The following is an 8,224-nucleotide window of genomic DNA, read 5'->3' as shown; positions in this document are numbered from 1 at the left end:
CCATATTGCTTTTTATTTTTAGGATGAAAACTTTCAGGGAATGTGTAACTCATGTTGGATGTAGTTTTCTACATATTCATGGATGTTGCACCTCAGGCTCTGAGGAGTTTTAAAAGAAGATAAGTTTACCTTATTATTAAATTTATTTTTAAATCTTTTTTAATTGTAGCATAACTACAACACTTCTCTTCACCTTCCTCCCTCTAGCTCTTCTCAGCTGTCCTCCTTCATGTCCCTCCCATGTTCACCATTATCAAAGTGAGAGCCTCTTTTTCTAGATTATATTTGTTACACACACACAAACACACACAATCATGCACACAACACACACACACACACACACACATGCAATCTTCTGTATTATGTATATGGCTTCAAGGCTGACCACATAAAGAGAAGAATTTCATCTAGCCTGCACTGATCCAGGACATCTTTTTATAACCACATGTGATACAACACTGCCTAGGGACAGTTCCAGGATTTATTATTATATGTACTTTTCATGTCCTGGAAATCAAATGGCTCATACATTATGGTTCATTTAACTTTGGATGAACCAGAGGTGAACAGTGATGCCCTTAGTTCAGCATTGTGCATAAAATAATGCCAGTCTAAATTCTTAGAGTGTGTGCATCCACAGGTACAATATTGCTACACTCATCTTCCCATTCAGAGCCAATTTCCATCTTCTGTTGGGTAATGAGAGGTGACAGGTTAAGAGGACCATAGGGCTGACAGCCCACAGCCAGTATTCATTCCAAAGTTCATTTTATCCTTTGATTTAGTGTGAGCCCAGAAAGGAAGACTGACTCTCTAATGTTTATAGAAACAAACAGTTCTGTCTATAATAAATACCCTCTGTCTCACGACACTCAATTTAATCAAGGAAAGTCTTGCTTCTGTTAAAAAAAAGAAAAAAAAGATAAGCACAGATAAAAGGAAAAAGAAAGCATCAGGGATATAAGGCCTGATGCTAATTGACCAACAGAATGTGAATAGGAATGAAAGAGCGAAGGCAACAGAAACACAGAATGATACCAACGAGGACCATTCAAAAGAAACATAATTTTCTTGAGTTCTCAGTAGTCCTCATTGTCCGCTATATTCAGAGAGTCCGGTTTTATCCCAGGCTTTTTCAGCCCCAGGCCAACTGGCCTTGGTGAGTTCCCAATAGAACATCCCCATTGTCTCAGTTTGTGGGTGCACCCCTTGCGGTCCTGAGTTCCTTGCTCGTGCTCTCTCTCTTTCTGTTCCTGATTTGGACTACTGAGAACTCAAGAACAATGGCAATGGGTTTCTGATCCTACTGCACGTACTGGCTTTGTGGGAGCCTAGGCAGTTTGGATGCTCAACTTACTAGACCTGGATGGAGGTGGGGGTTCCTTGGACTTCCCACAGGGCAGGGAACCCTGATTGCTCTTCGGGCTGATGAGGGGGGGAGGACCTAACTGGGGAAGGGGGAGGGAAATGGGAAACAGTGGCGGGGAAGAGACAGAAATCTTTAATAAATAAATAAATTTAAAAAAAAGAAACATAATTTTCTTGTTTGCATAAAACAGTAAAGTGAAGGAAGTTAGAAAGTAAGATAAACAGTAAATGAACTTTTAGCCAAGAAAAGAATAGTATAAAAACTAATTTGTGTATTAAAGGAAAAATTTCTTCTGGACAAAACCCTGATAGCTTTCAAATATCAGTTCTGTTCAGTATTCTTCCACATGCATGGTCTGTCACGTGAGATCAGGTCAACGGGGGTTGTTTTTCTCTACGTGGAGGCTCTAATACACCAAGATTTCAAAGTTAATAATAACTAAAATAAACCCAAGTATACAGAAATACATAGGTGAAGGGTGGAGAAGATAACTCAGCTGTTAATATCACATAGTGTTCTTGCAGAAGGTCTGAATTCTGTTCCCTGAATATAGGATGGCCAGCTCACAATCACTGTAGTTTTAGCTCCAAGAGATCGAACAATGTCTTCCTGGTATCTGTGAGCACCTGCATTCATGTACACATACCTAACACACACACACACACACACACACACACACATACACACACACATACACACACATACACACACACATACACACACATACACACACACATACACACACACACACACACACACACACACAGAGACAGACAGAGAGACAGAGAGGGAGTTTTAAAATCCTTTAAAAATAATAAGTAAAAATTTAGTGCTTTAGTTTTAATAATGCAAGCATGAAAATAACAGCTCCATCATGGAATTCTGTGACCACAGATGAAAGCAGCACCTGCTTCAGTGCCTGGATCAATCATCCAATGAACAATGTGTCAGACACTGACTAGCCCTGAATGAAGCCAAAGTGAACTAGAGACTGTCTTGGCTTAGGTTTTGAATTGTGATCTGAAAACCCCGTGATCCAGTGTCAAAGCTTGTGCTCGATGATCATGAGAAAATATCTTCTAGTGAAGAGAAACAGAAAAACTGATAGAAAGATGAGAAGTCTGAGGAGGAAGGGAGCTTACTCATGTTCAAAGCATTAGGATAATTTAAATTTTCTTTTACAGGAATATTAAAATATGCACATGAATACATTTTCTGATATCTGTAAAAAGTTAAAAAGTTGTAAAGTTCAGTTAATTTTTCTACTTTTAATATTTCTACCACTTTTTTCTATCTTCCTCTCTCATCCTCCCTTTTTAATGTTCTCTTCTTCCTTTCTTTCTCCCATTTTTTATTTCACCCAGTCTTCCAGACTCTATGTCTTGCTCTTTATTTCTCTGGCTCAATTTTCTTAAATCGGAAGAAATGGATGTGTAGCAAAATATTACATGGTTTACATGTCCCCATTCTCTCCTCTGTCTCTCTCTCTCTCTCTGTCTCTCTCTCTCTCTCTCTCTCTCTCTCTCTCTCTCTCTCCTACACACACACACACACACACACACACACAAAACCGCACACACACAATTTAAATGGAAAAAAAGAAATATGTTCATCTTGAGTATTCTGTTATAAATACAAAGAATATAAATCTTTCTGTGTGTCTATGTCAAAAAGGGTATAAATTGTGCTTGCTGTGGTACATTAAGAGCCTGGTCCTTGCTTGAGAAGACTACTGAAGAAATATTCATTTGTTATCACGACTCTCAGAGGTATTACTGTAATTCAGCTTGGTTTTATAGAGGTCATCGTTTAAGACAGTGTGTAGTGACCTGCGTTTTTTTTTTTTTCCTGACAGTTTATGTTTAAATATGTGACTCAAGTAACTGGGCTACTACTCACTTATCCTTAGCTTTTGAAACTCTGCTTTTATGATTATGGTACAAAATTAAATATTGTCATCCCCAGAACTAGAAGACACATACTTACTTTAAGATAAACTATAATTTAGTATACTAATATTTATATTGATAAGAACTATTTTAGTTTTGGAGACAATTTCATGTTCCTTTAAAAAATAAAAAGATGGCTAACATGCTGTCTCAGTCTATGGTTCTCAACTTCCCTAATGCTATGATCCTTCAATACAGTAGTTCATCATGTTATGGTGACTCCCAACCATACATTTATTTTGTTGCTACTTTATAACTGTAATTTTGCTACTGTTATGCATCATAATGCAAATATATGATATGTGGGATATCAGATATGTGACCCCTGTGAAAGGGTACTTCAACTCTCTCAGGGGTCATGACCCACAGTTAAAGAACTGTTGATTCAACCATTGCATATGCTTGCTGTGCTGCTTAATGCTCTGGGATTGATTCCTGGTACCCACAATAGCAAGAGATAACTCCCTTTAAAAAGTTGTTCTCCGACTCCATAAATTCCCCACGCATTGCATGCTGCCACTCACACAAAAATACACACACATACAAACACACACACTCATGTTATATATCATCTGTATTTACATAATATGTTTAAACCTTAGGAGATTCTGACTCAATGTTTGATTGCAAAGACTCATGGGAATGAAGCATACACTCCAAGTTACCAAATGCTGTACCACTTGTTAGGATTTTTTTTTCATTTTTAGTTTTCCTTATGGTTTTTAAAGGTATAGTATGATTGTTGTGTGGTGTTTGCTGATTTTTAGTCTTTTGCTCTTTTGGGGACTCCCACCACCCAACTCCCAAATCAATCACACATGGAGACTTATTACTTTTAAATGTGAGGCCTTAGCTTGCCTTGTTTTTAGTCAGCTTTTCTTAACTTAATGATCCAGTTTCTTTTGCCTCTATACATTTATCTGTCTCTATTCTGTAAACCTTTCTTTACTTTTTACTCTGTGGCTTGCTATGTAGCTGGGTGACTGACTCCTGATGTCCTCCTCTTTTTTGTTCTTCATCTTTCTTTTTCTCCTTCTATTTATTCTCTCTGTCTGCCAATCCCTCCTACCCTATCTCCTATCTTTTTATTGGCTGTTCTACTCTTTATTGAACAATCAGTTGTTTTAGACAGGCACAGTAGCACAGCTTCACGAATAAATGCAACATAAAGGGATACAACACATCTTTGGATCATTAAACAAATATTCCACCACATAAACAAATGAAATATATCTTAAAATAATATTCTACAACATTATGAATGGAAAACTATGCTTCAACAGTGGGAACATGAATGTTCCATTTCAGAACGACTCAAGATATCATATATTTTTTAATGATTCATATTTTGTCCCCAAATGTATATTCTAATATATGTTCCTTTTAGGATGGTCACCCAAAACAGAAGGTGGAGCGCAGCAGGCCATGGATGAATATCTCATGTGATTGTGATACATATACTTTCAACACTTTATCAGTCGTTTCTACCATATGCCTCCAGGGATTTATGATCCCCCAAGAATAATAAGTTTTGGAATGGAATGCACTTCAAAGTCCCATTGAAACTTAGATTTGTTTACTTTGGGATGCCAGTGCCGTGGCTGTGACTGCCTGGCATACAAGACCTTACTGGAGGAAATTGTCTTCTACCTGATACACATCATCTGTGTCATTCATTACGTGAAGTGAACACTGAGTGCTACAACTTGTTTCTTTTCTGTTCAGGAATCTAGATAAGATCTGAAAGACTTTGGCCAGAACCATCATTTTCCTCAGTAGCTAGCCTCAGAAACAGACTCTTTCCCAGTTTACTTTGCAAGGTTTTGAATACTCCTACTTCATTGTGGAGTTACCATTTATTAAACTTCAGAAGCTATGAGCATTTCAAAAGCAAGTACTTGAAAATGTTACTATGCAATTAGGCATTTTGCCGGTGACACACAATAACTAATATAAAAACCCTAAAGTGTCCGATTTACTTCTTAGGCAACTAACATTTAGTGTTGCTGGTCTGCCAGTACTACTCAGTGCTAGAGTGCATGTTTACTGCTTATGAGGTTCTAGGTTTGAATTTGAATACCGTAAACACACACACACACACACACACCACACTATTCACACACTCCAAAGTGTAGAGTATTAGTGAAGGCATATTTTCCTAATGTACTTTAACTCAATTTTATCTAAGTAGAAATAGAACCACAAATGCAAGGTGAGCTTGCAATCCAGTCTGAATGGTGTTATAAAAAATAGGAGGAAGGACACAAGAATGGGTATTGTGAAAGAGAAGTTCCAGAAGACAGAGGCAGAGATTTAAGTGTGGCAGTTGAAATTCAAAGAAACCTCCACTGGAAGACGGGTGTGTGTGTGTGTGTGTGTGTGTGTCTGTGTGTGTGTGTGTGAAATGTTTGATTGAACCTTCTGGGTTTGAAAGAAAGAGTGACCCTGTAGACCTGTCATTTAGAATTGTGCCCTCCGCAACTCTGAGATGATGAATAGCTATTTGTTTTAAGATATCCCATTTGTGATATTTTGTTATAGAAGTTCTAGGAAATAATTACAATTCCTAAGATTTTTCTTCAGTGTTTGCTCATTAGTTATTTTTGTTTGGGCAGATATTTCAGAGGCATACCAATACAGCATAGGACTACCAATGTGTGTGTGTGTGTGTGTGTGTGTAAATATACTTTTTTGTATGTCATTCTACAGAGACTGCCACTTTTGATGTTTTAGACTAGATGTCTCAATGGATGGTTGACCAACAAGCTCAAGATATCCTCCTGTCTATACCTTCACAAGTGCTTGGGTTACAAGGGCATACCATCATGCCCAGGTATGTTCTGGGCATAAACTAAGTACTCAGTGTATAAGGCAAGTGTTTTAACAATTGAACCATCTTCCTTTCTTCCAGGTGCACTGTTTTTCTTGCTGTTTGTTTTGTTTTTAAATAAAGTTATTACTGTTAATTGTGCATAAATATTGCAGAAAGTTCTTGGATTATAACCTATGACTCAAAATCAACAGGCTTGGGTAGAACCACACAAGACTAGCAAAAAAAATCAATGAAATGATTATTATGCTATATTCAAAGATCATCATCAGAGTGGTTTCCACTGCAGCAGAGCTGGAGCAGATACAGAGACCCACAGCCAGATATTACTCAGAGAGAATCTAACAGGAGGTCTCTGTTGGTTCCCTTGGAGCTCTGAGAACCCCACAGAAGAAGGGGTAGGAAAGATTGTAGGAATCAGAGGGGATAGATAACACCAGGAGAACATGGCTTACAGAGATCAACTAAGCAGCATGTATATCACAGAAACTGAAGCTATAAGCATAGGACCTGCATGAATCTGCACCAGGTGCTCTATGTTAGTTTGGTGTTTTTGTGAGATTCCTAAAAGTGACAGTGAGGGTTTCTCTGACTCTTTTGCCTGTTCTTGGGATTCTTCCTCCTATTGGGGTGCCTCTTCCAGCCTTGATATGACTGTTTTGGCCTTGTTTAATTGCATCCTGTTTTGTGGTGTTCAATTATTGTCCTTTGGAGGTTTGCTCCTTTCTGAAAGAAATGGAGGTGCAGTGGATCTGGGGGATTTGGGAGGTGGGAGAAATAGAAGGAGTGGAGAGAGAAGAAATTGTGTTTGGGATATATTATATGAGAGAGGAAACTATTTTCAATTAAAAAGTAACATACTTATGTATAGATAGCTAACCAAATCAAAAGAATAGGTAAACAAATTTTCAAATGTGAAATACAATGTTGATTGGATGTAAAAATATGAGAAAAATGACTTTTATTCTTTGCCATATTGTTTTGGCAGTTTAGAAAGTTGCATTATTTTGGGGATCCTATTCTATTTGGATGCATACCTTCCTAAGCCTCAATGAAGTGGGGAGGGCCTTGAACTTCCCACAGGGCAGAGTACCCTGCCCTCTCTTAGGACTAGAGGGGGAGGGGAAAAGGGTAAGTGGGGAAGCAGGAGGGAAGTGGGAGGAGGGGAGGAAGTGGAAATTTTGATTGGTATTATTTATAAAGTAATAAAAAATCTGCAAATAATAACAATAATAATTATGCCCCACCTTCTTTTAAAATTGATTTTGTATATGTTTTTGTGAGTGTACGTACATGTGCTTGCTTAAAAATGAAATATTAAATATCATTTCAATCTTTGTTGACAACTTTTCTGAATCTAATGGACCACCACATAATTCAGAATCTTAACCTCTTCATGTGTAAACATTTTTTCTTGCTACAATAGATGACATAACAAAATAAGCAAAATAAAATAGTTGAATTGAAAAAAAGAAAGAAAGTTGCATTAAACACTTCTCCCTTAAGATTTAGAATGTTTGGGTTATGTTTCTGTTTTCCTTAACTGGAAATCTTTATATACAGGTAATTTTAGATTTGTGAAAACTAGTACAGTTCTCTTTCAGTAGAGACTCAAAGAGCAAGAGCAACTGAAAGCCCTGTCAGAAGAAGGAGGAGGAGGAGAGGAAGTAAATTAGGTCATCTGTCTGGGTTGAGCACACCATGAAATGGGTCATGGAACTTGTAGACTGTCCTTTGCTTTCTCTTTTCTGCTTTGAGCACTAAAGATCAAAGCAATTATTGTGAGTGAACCCCACTCTCATGCTGCAAATATGTCATCGATTTGTAGTTTCCTGTAAGTTTTAAGGATAAAGCCTCATTATGATGAAGGTGTCTTGGCGGGCCAGAGTTCCTTCCCTGTGACAATTATATGTGTGAAAGGTTATTGCCAGAGAGCTCAGGGGGTTGTTGCTGAAATACAGCTGTTGGGGTGACAAAGCCATTTTTCATTTAATACACACTTCTGAAAGGCCTGTCACCACACACCATATTTATAGGCACAGCTCCAATGGTTCAATTTTCCTCTAGTTCTGCTTC

Source organism: Microtus oregoni, unplaced genomic scaffold (genome assembly GCF_018167655.1).
Source record: "Microtus oregoni isolate MIOR12 unplaced genomic scaffold, Mior012 000025F_ref0000491, whole genome shotgun sequence".
NCBI classification, from domain to species: Eukaryota; Metazoa; Chordata; class Mammalia; order Rodentia; family Cricetidae; genus Microtus; species Microtus oregoni.
Note: the sequence above shows the minus strand (reverse complement) of the source record.